The sequence below is a fragment of the Camarhynchus parvulus genome, chromosome 1 (assembly GCF_901933205.1).
Source record: "Camarhynchus parvulus chromosome 1, STF_HiC, whole genome shotgun sequence".
Lineage (NCBI taxonomy): Eukaryota > Metazoa > Chordata > Aves > Passeriformes > Thraupidae > Camarhynchus > Camarhynchus parvulus.
In genome coordinates, this window is record NC_044571.1 from 4486860 (window position 1) to 4500524 (window position 13665).

At 45.0% G+C, this 13665-nt stretch overlaps 1 protein-coding gene across 1 annotated transcript in view; it reads left to right on the forward strand.

Annotated features, from left to right (window-relative positions):
• Window positions 1-2062: 2062 nt before the first annotated feature.
• The window catches only part of LOC115917315 (interferon-induced GTP-binding protein Mx-like), a 32523-nt gene continuing 20920 nt past the window's right edge, over window positions 2063-13665 (forward strand). The window contains exon 1 of the mRNA XM_030971201.1: window positions 2063-2136. The gene's annotated coding sequence lies outside the window, so the exon portion shown is untranslated. The remainder of the gene's footprint in view (window positions 2137-13665) is intronic.

The following is a 13665-nucleotide window of genomic DNA, read 5'->3' on the forward strand; positions in this document are numbered from 1 at the left end:
AGTTTTTAAACTATCTTTGCTCTCTGTGGTTTTATTCTAATCTGAAGACAAACAGGTATTTTGATAAGAAGTGAAAATAAAATAGTCTGGTTTGGAAATGCAATGTTCAGGAACTCAGTCATAAAATGCCAGGATTTTTGAAAGTGAGTATAGATTGTCATTAATACTTTTAGGGCTTTGGTTTTACTTGTTTCTTTTGAGTATGTCTTTTCTTTTGGTTCCCTTTAAACACTAATACGTAAACAGGATTTAGTCTAAGTTGTGATCTGAAATCATTTGCAATACAGCAAATTACTTTGATGTCAGTTTATTAATAACATTTCTTCTGTTCAGAGAAAGTACGGCAAGAGCAGGCACATTTGTTGAGCTGCTTTTAGTGATGTTGGCAACACAGAACAGCAATGCTAACATGAAAAGATCCAGCTACTTGAATTATTTTGCCAAATTCAAGCTGCAAATCTACATAGTTTGATTTATTTTTTTTCTTTGTTTAAGTTCAAATTACATAAAAAGATGTAGGGACTTCATACAAACCTAAGCGTTGTTCATGTTAAATATAGAATCAAGCACATGATTGAAAGGAAGCTGTAGAAACATTTATTCAATTTCCCTTTTTTTAAAGCACAGCATGTGTCTGGACTGGCCTTAAGTGGTGTTTGTCCCCCTGTGGTTCAGACATCTCCCATATGGCTGATTCCATAACTTAAGTTGCTCCCTGCAGCATTCCACTGTTACTCTAATTATTCCCCAACCATATGGAATTAACCCAAAAGGACCAAGCCAATTACATGGAGAATAACTCATCACTATTCTTTTTATATCATTCCATGACGTGTCTGATGATTGTCCTCATCTACTCTCTCCTCCCTAGACTGAACCCACCTGTTTTAATCTTTCCTTACATTTTTTCTCAATCTTAAAACATTAGTTCTGTGGTTCCTGCTTGAAGCTCCCTTTGAAACTTCAAATGAAACTTGAAAGCTTCAAATCTCCAACCGTGGCTGCCACTTGTAGCCACTGCTGGGCTCCCAGCAGCTTTCTGGTGTTGTGTCTTTCACCAGCCCCTAAAGTTTCCTGCTACTGGTTTGCAAACTGCTCCATAGCTCAGGGACACTGCCAAAAAACCCATTTAAATTAGTCTGACTCAATTTGACTTTGGCAGACTCAGTGGTTTCTCCTTAGCACCTTGCTGCTGATGAGGTGGGTACAAACGGAGCACTTCAATAGCTGTTTCAATGTTTTTCCGCATGAAGTCATTCTTCTTAATAATGATAATTTTTTCGGGTGGTGCTTGTGTTACTGGCAGGACATTTTTTCCTTTGCATCATAATCACCCTTTGCTACATGCCTGAATTATAAAAATAGCATAATTACAGCGCTAATGCCTGGCAGTCCGCAAGAGTGCCAAGCTCTGAGACAGCCCTTGAGCTCTGTGCAGTCTGACAGCCACTGCCTCCTGCTCCAGGCCACAATTAATCTCCCATCAATTACAATTAAATTTTACTTCAATTTCTGTTTTGCAGTTACCATGAAGTACAACATTCTCATGCTTTACATTTGCTCTGTTCTTCACACTCTGTACAAGTGTTCCACTCTTTGCAACAGTAAAAGCTGCATCTCTTTCATTTGAATCAAAGATCAAATCACTCTGAGAACCTTTCACAGCACGAATTCCTGCAAAATGGTCTTTAACCCACGGTGTTTCCACTTTTACAGAGAGGAAGCTGAGTCACCTGGACTAGACTGAAGTGTGTGGATAATCTGCAGTGCTGAACAGCCATCATCAGCTTTGTTTTCATTTGTTCATGACACAGTATTTAAATATGGCAAGCAGACGACTCTCAAGTACTTTGACAAGCCTCTGACCTGAAGAAATCATGGAAAAGTGATCACTTGCCACTTTTTTGATCACTATTCAGATTAGAAGCAATCTCGAAGAGGTGGCTTGAAAGTGGGATTTTGACTTTGCACCCACAATTGCACCCACTTTTAAAAGGAACTGCCTCCTAGGAAGAAGTGAAAATCTTTTTCATGGAATCCTAATTCTGAAAAATTAATCTGGGAGGAAAACAACAGCTGCAGTGGTGGAGGTCGATGTTCTCCATGCCAGGTGATGTTGCCAACCACAAGGAGCAGGTAGGAAGTGATTTTCTACATTCTCCTGGGAATTGAGCTGGGAAAGTGTTGGGAAATACTCCTGGGTGCTTATTACACACGTGGGGTCACCACCATGCAGTAAGGTAAAAGCCTGCACAGCAATCCATCTTTTTCTAACCCCAGTAGGCAAATCCCATGGGAAGCCATGAGCTTTAGGCTGTGGCATTGCTCAGGGTGTGAGTTTGTGGATTTAGAAGTGGGATGGCACAGCAGGTGGTTTTCCACATCCTCTGCATCTCTAGAAGTACCCAGCCTTCTAGTGTTTGCCTGTCCTGGGCAGACAGTGGAAGCCACAGGCATGGCTGGATGTCACCTTGGGTGGACACCAGCAGCTTTGCCCCTACTGTGCCAGACCTTCCTTTCCTACACTTTGCCAGGGGCAGGCTCCCATTTCAAATATCCCCAGCAGAGCATTCCACACATAAAGGTCCCTCATACCCCCATGTGGAAACACATTTTAGACGCTCCCATTTTTACCTCCTATGTTAACATGACAACCAGTCCCATAAAGAACAAAGTACCTGGACAAAGTTCCTTTTTTGCTTCTCCATTTAAGAGCATGAGAAGTATTTCAGGGTCCTGACATGTCTCTTAAAAATCCCTGGATTCCTGGCAGTCCAATTTGATGGCAACCATTGAAAATATTGATCAAATAATAAGTAACATTTTCAGTTCCTCAGTGGCAACTGTTTCTTCTTGTTCTTTGTGTGGTGTTATCTAACTCAAAGTGGGAAGTTTTCACTATACTTAAAAGAAACATAGAAGACAGGAAAAGAAAGTGAAAGATGCTCTTTTTGAGGTAGGTTGTGCTTAAAGGAAAATTCTGACCAAGAGCAATCCACCCAGACAAGCAAAGAGAACTGATGCTTTTATTTAAGCATAGTGCCTGGAGGGAAGTAATGTGTGACTGTGATTTATGTGATCTCTTCTTAGCTGCAGTGAGATGCTGAACAATGACTAGAATTCAGGGGATTGAGATGGGTGGCTTAATACCATTTGAGTGACATCAGTTCTTCATTTCTGGGGATTTGATTTCAGTTTTGATTTCAGTTCTCTGCTCTGGTTTTTGGTTGTTTTTTTTTTGTACTGTGTTTTCATTTTGGTTTGGGTTGAGGGGGTTGTTGTTGTTTTTGGTTGGTTTGGTTTCGTGTTTTGTTTTGGTTTTCTTTCCAGGAGAGGTTTTCAGCAGCACAGGAAATGTAGTTTCTCCTCCAAAACACAGACTTTACACTGGCAGCTCCTTCTTCCAAAGTCTATCCAAAGAACAGACCTTTTGGCCTGTCCCCATCTCCATTGCAGGTCTCATTAAAAATAAAAAATATTTTTAATAGCTATGTTTTAGCCAAAAGCAATACACATTTCAACCTTGTACTTCTTAGATAAATCCTATGTGGTTGTGCTTTTATCTCTTAGGAATTCCTAGCTTGTAGGAATTCCCCAGCAGTGTTTTGTGGGAGGCTGCTCTTGGCCACCCAACCAGGATGATGACCCCGACAAATGATTCTTTAAGGAACCAAGGGGACATCTCCAAACCAGCTGCCCTTGTCCCTGTGGGGGAACTCAGCTTGCCAGGTGCTCACTGGAACACCACACAGCTGGTCCAAGCAGCCCCAGGAGGTTCCCCAAACACCTGGACCACAACTCCTCAGTGCAGGGACTCGGGGAGCAGCTGGCAGAGGTGCCCTCTGGGATTTGGTGCTCGTTCCCGCTGGCCAGATGGACACAGCCAGGGAGTTGTGGGCAGTGGCTCCATGTCCAGCTGCAGGCTGGGATGAGGGGTGTCCCTCAGGGCTCTGCCTTGGCCCCAGGGCTCTTGCATGGCTTCCCCAATGGCACAGACAGTGAATCCAGCTCACCCTGAGCACGTTTGCAGGGAATGGGAAGCTCAGCAGGGCAGGGGCACCATGGAAGGAGGGAACAAGTGACAAGCTTGACAAGTGGGACGACAAGAACCTCATGAAGTTCAACAAGGCCTGCGGCAGCGGGGGCGAGCCCCACGCGGGATGGAGAAGGGGGCTCGGGGTTGAGTGTGATGGCGCCGAGGCCACTCCTGCTGTGTCCCGTCACCTCTGGGGTGCCCCGGGGACAGAGCTGGGGCCAGGCTCGGTCCTTGCTGCCGCAAGGGCGCTGCCGAGGGCCCCTTGCCCTGGCCCCATCATCGAGGGGTGGCTGCCATCCGCTCTGGCCCCCTGTCCTGGCCCCCATCTCGAGCAGGGCCACCCAGAGCCGGTAGTGCAGATCCACATCCACACTGGTGGCTTTTGAACATCTGCTTGAGCTCTACAACCTCTCTGAGAAACCCGTTCCAGTGCTTGTTGACCCTCCAAATGAAAAGTTGCTTTTCCTCCTGCTCAGAAAGAACCTCTTTTGTTTAGGTTTGTCCTTGGGTCTTGTTCTGTCTCTGGGGCACCAGTGCCAAAAGCCCAGCTCTGCCCTCTTGGCACCTTCCCTTCAGACATTTCTATACCCTCATCAAATTCCCCCTCAGAGTTCTGTAGCCTCTCCCGCACAGTTCTCTCAGCCTTTCTTCCTTTGAGAGATGCTCCAGCCTGTGAATCCTTTTCATGGCCTTTCAGTGGCCCCTCTCCAACACAGCGCTTCAGGAGTGGCCTCACCATTGCTGAGGAGAGGGCAAGGGTTCCTTCCCTCAGCCTGCCATCAGCACTCCCTCTAATACAGTCCAGGCTGCCCTTAGCCTTCTCTGCTGGAAAATGTTGTCAGCTCATATGAAATTTGCTGTCAGCCAAGACCCCCAGGTCCTTTCCACAAAACCCCTTTGCAGCCAGCTCCTCCCAGCATGTGCTGGTGCCTGCAGTTGTTCCTGCCTGGGTGCAGGACTTGGCACTTTGTCACACAGAACTTTGTCATGTTCCTGCCAGCCCATTTCTCCAGCCCTGTCCACATTCCTCAGAATGGCAGCACAAACTGGCAGAATGGGACGAGAAGAGTGCTGTGAAGGATGGGCAAAAGGATGACTTTCCTTAGGGAAGAGTGGGGCAGGGAAGGCTTTTTGGGGTGACAGAGACACATTCAGGTGACAAGGTCCCAAAGCCACATGGGCTCCCAGAGCACACAGCAAAGGCTTCTTTGCTGGACATTTTCAAGCACATTCCCAGTTCAAAGCAGAGGAAGAAGAGGGAAGTGAGGAGCTGACAGAATCCTGGAATGCTGGTGGCTGGAAGGGACCCTGAGCAGGTGTTACAAACCCATGAGGGAGAGAGGCCCCTGCCCGAATGCAGGTGCAAAGGAGGCCATACGAGGACAACATATGGATTTCATTTAACATGGATTTTATGTGACAAGAAAGGGGAGGTAGAGCAGTAGAAAGAAATAGGAAAGAGGTCTCAGAAACAGAGCATCAGTTGGAACTAGATAATCATTAAGGCCCTTCCACTAGCAATCATTAAATCCTGGTCTAGACACAGGAGGCCAAATACTTACTGGATCAACAGGAGTATTTATTCAGATGAGCTACAGAAATAAATCAGAACAGTAAATCAGTCCTCCTTCACTGTGCTGCAGGAGCTGATGTGTTAAAAGCAAAATCCCCTTACACAGATGAATGAAAAAGAAACGTTCACCTCCCCTTCACAGGCCATTGCTGTGTGACTCATCACGAGTCTGCCTTTTAACTTCTTAAGACACACCCCATAGTGGCAGTTGTCCAATATTAAATATCAGGGAATCTGACATTTATTGCGGTACTTGCTTTCTCCTGACGTGGAGGATTTCCTGATCAAGCTTTTCATTTCCTTCACTTACAACTCATCATAGATGTGCATGTGCAAGTACATTATAGTCAGACCTGGTTTAGGAACTGGTTGCTCAGTCTGACAGACAGGATTGGGGGACACAGCTACAGCTCCTGCACAAATAAACAACTGCTGGTTATTAGTGATATGTAAAATGTCTGGAGCACAGGGTCTGCCAGAACTCCCTGCATCCCTGTTCACTTCAACTACAGCACTGGCCTGACTGGGAGCAGCTCTGCCAATACTCAGTAACTGATTTAGAGCAATCTGTCCTTTACTGAGTCCCACTTCTCATAGGATGAACTGTGAGGGGGTTTTTTGTGTCATTTCAGGGAATGGGCCAGGATCACAGAAAGGTCATGGTTCCCTGTCACAAGCCCCATGTCTATGTAGAACTCCAGCTGATGGCAACTGAGAACACTCTGCAGAGGAAGGGCTGAGGGATGATCAGACTTCAATGCTTTGATAACCTTGTTCTGGGAGAGGACTTCCCTAAATACCCAGGGGAACTTCAACAAAGTAAATTTCCCAGCTCTCCCCTTCTGGATTATGTAGCATTCCCATCAGATAGGACCCCGGTCCAGGGGTGCACTCCTCTGATCCCTTGCCTAACAATCCCATGGACCAAAAAAAAGGAGGTTTTATTTTACTGTTATCTTTAAATTTTCATAGCTCTATACTAAAACTGAGGGCTCAAGAGTTACCTAAGATATAGTTTCCCACAGTTTTTATTGTAGGGAGCCTCAGCAGGAATGCAACATATCCCTTATCTGTCTGGGCTGGCTCTAAGTCCATTAGGGATGCAGTAAAACTAAGGAAAGGAAGGCTTCCTCTCCCTGCTCAGCAGAGCATAAATACTCTTTGTTTATGGATATATCACTATAACCAGCATCTTCCAATGATGCTGATACTGATGTCTAATACCCCAGGAACTTCCCATACAGGAATTTGCATTTAGAGTTTTACAAGGTTTGTTTCCCATAAATGTAATTTAGCCAGGAAACATCAGTGAAACTTACATGTAATCAGTCAGGGATCACTGCTGCTCCTTGGAAAAAGACTGTTTCTGAAGTTCTTGCACATTTATAAGGCACAGCCGGTGCAATTCAGATGTGGCCCTGAAAATTTCATGATGCTGTTATCCCATGTTTATTCCCAAGATGGCATGGCTTGCTTGTGGACTTGGCAGCTCAACCCCAGGTTTCCCATAGCAGAGTGTCAGGCATCTGGATCCTTAAAGCAGTTTATTTCCCTGGCTGGTGCCACAGGTGCCTGTGACTTTTCAGGGGCAAAGGGTCAGTGTAGGGTCTTGCCTGGGGCTCCAAACCCCCAGAGCTCAACCTGCAGCTCCTGCAGCTGCACCCTGAGCCACCTGCACTGATTGTATTCCCCAAACTCCATGCTGTGGGGAAAGCATTTTCCTTCTCTCAGAGTCCACTGCTTGGTGCCTGCACCTCTGTTTGTGTTTTGCTGCAGTGAAGTGAATGTGCCAGTGAGATACTGATGTACTTCACAGCAAAGAGTGAGCATTAATTAAGTCTACAACCTGTTTTCTAGTATGGCATAGGAGGGATTATTCAAATTGTAAGTGCTTGGTAAGCAATGGTAATTCCAGACCAAGGAATGGTCTGGTGTGGAGGATATGAGGACAGGAAGGGGTTACCCTGGCTGGAAATGGGGATGCCAGAGCCAGGGCTGCTCCCTGTGAGGGAGTGAGGTTCTACTGGCTGATGAGATAAAAAATGCTGCAGCATTTTAGTGGTAGTGGTGCAATGGGAGCACTGAGGGCCCACCTTTGGGCAGCAGAGCTGGTGCTGGGGGCTGCACCATGGGGATGAGGGGCCCTAGGCCAGTGCTCACACAATGGATATAAGGGCAAATGTAAAGAATCAGCCCATGCCACATCTTTGCACTGTCCTTGTAAAACCACTTATGGCAGCAGGACTCTGCTCTGGATATTGCTCACTAAATCTCTTTGCTTTTAAGCACAAACATGTGCTTAATTCACCTTGAGGGATACAAAAATCCCCCACCACTGTTCTGCCAGATCTTCTGCTACCATTTAATTTCCTGTTGACAGTAGTAATTTACATGAATTGAGGAACTCATCTCTGTAATTTTTAATGTAACAAGATTAAAGAGACAGACAGGAGGAAGGTCATGCAAAGCCAGTGGCACCTGAGCAGTTCATGGACAAACACACTACGTGCTGGGCTTTAGGTTTCAGATTCTCCCTACCCCACCCAAATTGTAATATTTAATGCTGAACAGCTGTGAGGAACTGCATTTATTTGCCTTATCTGTAACAGATAACACTCTTCTATTTCATTATCAGAAACTAAGGAAGTAGAAAAATTGTTAGAGAAAAATATCACTAATTGTAAATGTCCCGATGGCAACTGTTTAAATACCATAATCATAATGATCATTAACAGATTGCAATACCCCTTGAACAAATAGATTTAATATTCTAGATAACAAGGTTTTAATTCTTGTTATGAAGATTGAAGAAATGGTCCTTGTCTCTGAGGGGGGATATTTTTTTCAGTTTTTTCCTCTTCCCCTTTTTTGACAGCTTCTGCTCATTGGGGTTATTTAATTTTGGGAATCTTGTTGTGTGGAGTTTGCTTTGGAGAAGTATCTAATCCATTGCACAGTTAACGCTCTTCTTTCTTTTTTAATACATCAGTTTTTGCTTCTGATTACCTTGAAATTCAGCGACAGAAAAATACTTCACCTTATCAATTGTTGATGGGTTAGGCTCTGTTGCTTCTCAGCAAATCTTCACTCTTTTATTCAGTGAAGTTTGTACCATCCCTCTACAATAGGAAATTTCATCATTTTCTAAAGAAAAAAAAAATGCAACATGTAATTGAAAACAAACTCAGGAGCGTGGACAACAACAAAGAGGGAGTTCAGATGTCATTTCCTGGACTGACTTCAGACTGCCTTGCTTTAGACACTCTTTTTAAGCTACTTTTGGGTGAGGAGTGGAGATTTTCATCCTGTAAAAGATAAAAACCCTAGGTCAAGATTCAGTGTCCAGGCAGGCAAAATGGCTTCGGCAAACACACCAGCACAGACAGTTTGTGAACAGAGCCAACAGTTACAGCATTTCCAGGTGAACATCATTGCTCTGGTTGATGAACCCAGCTCTGGCCAAAAGTAACCAGCCTGGGAATTCATATGAGATTGGGACTAACTACAGGACCCTCCATAAATATTTATAAGAAATAAGGAAATATTTTGTATAAAGCAGAAAGCAAACATAAATCTCTATGTTTTAAAGTTGAAGCCAAGTTTCTACCTCATTAGAATTGTATATTTACTAAAACCTCTGAAAAAGCATCAGCTGGAACCATGGTCTCTTCCATGCCTCTCAAGCAGAACATCTGAATTTCACTTTGCTTTACCCACTAACACAATCACTTCTGATGACCACAAAATTGGCAGTAAAGGAGCCCAAGAAAATCCACGTTTCCCCCAAACAACCCTGTTCCTATGTATTAAATCACTGCTCAACACTCAAATGCAGGAAACACTTCTGTCCACCAGAGAAGCCACTGCAGTGCCCACACACCAGCCTTGGGGGTGACAGCTGGCTCTGGTCCCTTTCCTTCCTGCAGATTCCCTCTGGTGATCAGGGTCTCCAGGATGATGAGCTCCATGTGCCTGGCTCCAGGGTGGGGTGGACACTTCCAAATGGGGGGAACTGTGCAAGGATTACAGGGGGGAAGGGAGGGAGGAAGGAAGGGAGGGAGGGAGGAAGGGAGGGAGGGAGGGAGGGAGGAAGGGAGGGAGGGAGGGAGGGAGGAAGGGAGGGAGGGAGGGAGGAAGGAAGGAAGGAAGGAAGGAAGGAAGGAAGGAAGGATGGATCAGTGTAGTAAAAACAGAAGATATGCTGTCTGGCCTGCACATTCAGAACCACCCCTCTGCCCAGAAAGCTTGAAGTCTAAAAAAATCACAGAATCACAGAGTCAATTAGGTTGGAAAATACCTCCAAGATCGAGTCCAGCCTTTCACCACACACCGCAGTATCAACTGAACCATGGCACTGAGCACCACATGCAGTTATTTCTTGAACAGCACCATCACCTCCCTGGGCAGCCCCTTCCAATTCTTAACAACATTTTCAGTGAAGAAATTCTTTGTGGTGTTCAACCTGAACCTCCTCTGTCTGCCCTATGCAGTCTGAACCACCCCTCTGCCCAGAAAGCTTGATGCATAACAAATGTGCAGGAAAGCTGGAAGGAGGGAAAGCCCCCAGGCAGTGAGTAGACAACAGGAACTGCAGGTCTCTGCACACAGCTGAAGAGGACACAACCCACTAGGCAGGGGTAGGAAGGACCTGAGACTGCAGAAAACCCCATAGAAAACCCATTATTTGGATAGTCCAATGCACGTGGGGTTACCCTGATATTAGTGATGTCAGCAGCTCCCACTGCTTCAAGTAATTTGGATCTCTCAAATCTCAGGTATTTTTGTACTGGAAAATGATTCCCCTGAATAACAACATCCGATATAAGGCAATCAGGCCTCACCAAACCACACACAGACAAATTGCACTCCTGGCTCCCTCTCTGTGACTAACAGGAAGGCACACAGTGATGGCCAATCACATGAACAAGAACTGGTTTCATCCCACTCCTCACGCTCTTCAGGATTGCCCCTCTCATTGTAAGGATGAAACCTGCATGTCAAACACTGTGACCCCAACTTCAGCCAAGTCCAAGAGCAGACAAATACACCTGAGACATCTGCGGGAAGAGGTGGGAGTGTTCATACACAGCAAATCACACAATTCCCTATAGCTCATCCCTTACTAGAGAAGAACAAGGCTCAGGAACTAAAGAGAATGGCTCTGGTTTGTGTCTGTATCTCTCTGCTCTGAACATCTCTGCTCTGAGAGCATTCTACCCACTGATGTTGTATTTTTCAGACCCTTTCATGCGCACACATACCCCCCACTCAAGAATGCACCCTCCCCCAGTTATATTTTTATATATCCTCTCTGACCTTTCCATTCCTCTATTTATTTTAAAGCCTTTCAAATCACCTCCCACTCCTTCCCACCTCATGGGCTGCTTTTTGTCCCCACCATCTTGTGCTGAAGCAGCTTTGCACTGGAACTGCAAAGCTCCTCCAGGCAGTAACTCACTCATCTATCACCCCCACAGTGGGATGGGGAGGAGAATCACAAAAAAAAACCTCTGGGCTGGGATCAGAACAGTTGAATAATTGGAACAAGTAAAATATTATCATCATAATTACTAACTGAATTTTTTAAAAATAAAGCCCAAGAGATGCACAGTACAGTTACTCGCCACCCATTGATTGATGCCCAGCCTGTCCCTGATCAGCATTAGGACCCCTCTGGCTAACTGTACCCATTTAAACCCTGAGCATGGCATTCCCTGGTGTGGAATATCCCTTTGGTCATTCCAGCTCTGCTCCCTCCTGGATTTTTGTGCTTCTCCTCACTGGCAGAGCGCAGGAAACTGAAATGTCCTTGACTGAGGGTAAACAGTAGTTAGCAACAACAAAACATCTGTGTAGTATCAACACTATTCTCCAAAACACAGCCCTGCACCAGCTACCAGGAGGAAAATCAACTCTGTCCCAGGCACAGCCAGGACACTGGGGAGGGGATGGGGCTGGAGCAGCCCCCCAGCACCTCTGGCTGAGGGGGTGGCACTGGGCTCTGTGCAGAGATGCACAGTGGGGGAATTTCTAGTGGGGGAATAACAGACATTGGGAAGGAACTGAAACATGGGGGGTACATCCAACCAGACATGAAGAAGGAAAAGAAAATCATTAGTCAATCATTTGAATGAATTTCATTCTGCGGAATTTCCATACCTGAGGGTTTACAAGACTCGCTGGGATAAAGCTCAAGACAGCACAGTCTGAATCACTTTGATTTATAAGGTTTGACTAGACAACATCCAGTATAATATCTGAATAATTTTATGATTAAGGATTTTTCCTAGTGGTATAAGTCACAGAATGATCCTGCCAACTAGTACATTTACACTGTATTTTGATTTCTTTTTAAATTATAATGTGAAAAGACTTTGACAAATGCTTGGTCATTCATCTTTTGCATCATGCCCCATTCTTTTCTTCATTAAAATTATTTCAGAAAATACTCTGTCCTCTCAGATTTGAATGAAATTCCACTTTGTCTATTTTAAACCTCTCTGTTGTGTTGTGTTAGTCTGTAGAACTGTATGCCAGTGAAAGAAGCTGTTATAAATAATTACATAAATATGAAAACTCTTTTCAATGCCTTGCACTGAAACATTTCCCACTAAGGGGTCAAGTTTTTATTTTGCAGTTTCAGGAGAAAATAGGAGAACCGAACTCTTGACATGTGGAGAAAGGAGAACCCTGATTTCACTGTTCACAGCAAGTGATGCTGCTCGGAGTCCTCCTTTTTTTGCTACATAGTCCTGTGAATAAACAAAACCAAACTGATCACAGAACAAAGGCACTGCTGGAAATTCATAAGCTAATCACTGCTGAAAATTCATAAGCTAATCACTAGTATTGATGTACATCTCCTAAATAGATCAATTATGGTTTAACATGTCTCAGTAATTGCAGCAGCTATAGAAAACAAAGAATAGAAGACAGAAATTTAAGATAATACATCAACTGAAACCAGGCATTTCTAGTGGAAAGCATAGCCAGACATTCAGTAATAACTCACTGCAAGGGTCTGCTAAGTTACAATTCTGATTGTTGGGGTAATGGGAAAATGAGTTTCACAGCCATTCTTACAACCCACGGAATGCACAGCTAGAGACACTAAATTAACTCATGAGTTTCTGTATGCCAGGATGCCTTGGGTTGGAAAAGCAAGATGTGGCTGGGGGTGGCTATTGCCATCTGTTAGAGGTGGAACAGTTATCTTTGTTCATTGGGCAGTTTTTTCTTTATCTCTCCCACAGCCAATCCTCCCTCTGGAAAATATCTTCTGTCCATGGCCAGGGAGTGTCCCTGCATGGCTGATCCAATTCCAGCATCCCATGGGGAGATGCTCTGCCCAGGGGAGGAGCCAAGCATTCCTACCTGGATACAATCTGAGATTTAGAACACCAGAGGAAGCCTTTTTCCACTAGATTTCCAGAGGAGCAGCTTTCTGCTGCCCTGCATTGCCAGAGGGAGCCCAGGCCCATCTGCAGCAGCCCTGGAGCTGCAGAGGAAAACTCCCCCCTTGTGCAGGATCCCTGCTGCAGCAGCAGCACAGCTGGCACTGCAGGAGGGCTGAGCCCCCATGGGATGGGGCTGTGCCACCCCTGACACACAGGGGACAGGGCATGGTCTGACTCTGGCAGTGTTGTTTTGTGTTACTGCATTTTTATTTTATTTTTATTTTTCCCTAATAACTGTTATTCCTACTCCCATATTTTTGCCTGACAACCCCTTAATTTCATAATTATAATAATAATTTGGAGGGAGGGCATTTACATTGTCCATTTCAAGGGAGGCTCCTGCCTTCCTTAGCAGAAAACAAAGCAGAATTGCCCCCAATGTCAAGGCAAACACTTGGTCTTTTCAAACCAAGACACAGGATGTGCACTCTGAAAGTTAAATGCTTGAAATCCTTTTTCAGAAACCTCTATATATCTCACAATAAAAGGCATGGAAGGCCTGGATCTGTTTAATAGTGAGCCAGAGCTCAGAGGGACCTGAGAATGACATCCTGAATGCTGCTTGGAGAGGGTCACTCTGAATGAGACACCAGCAAAGA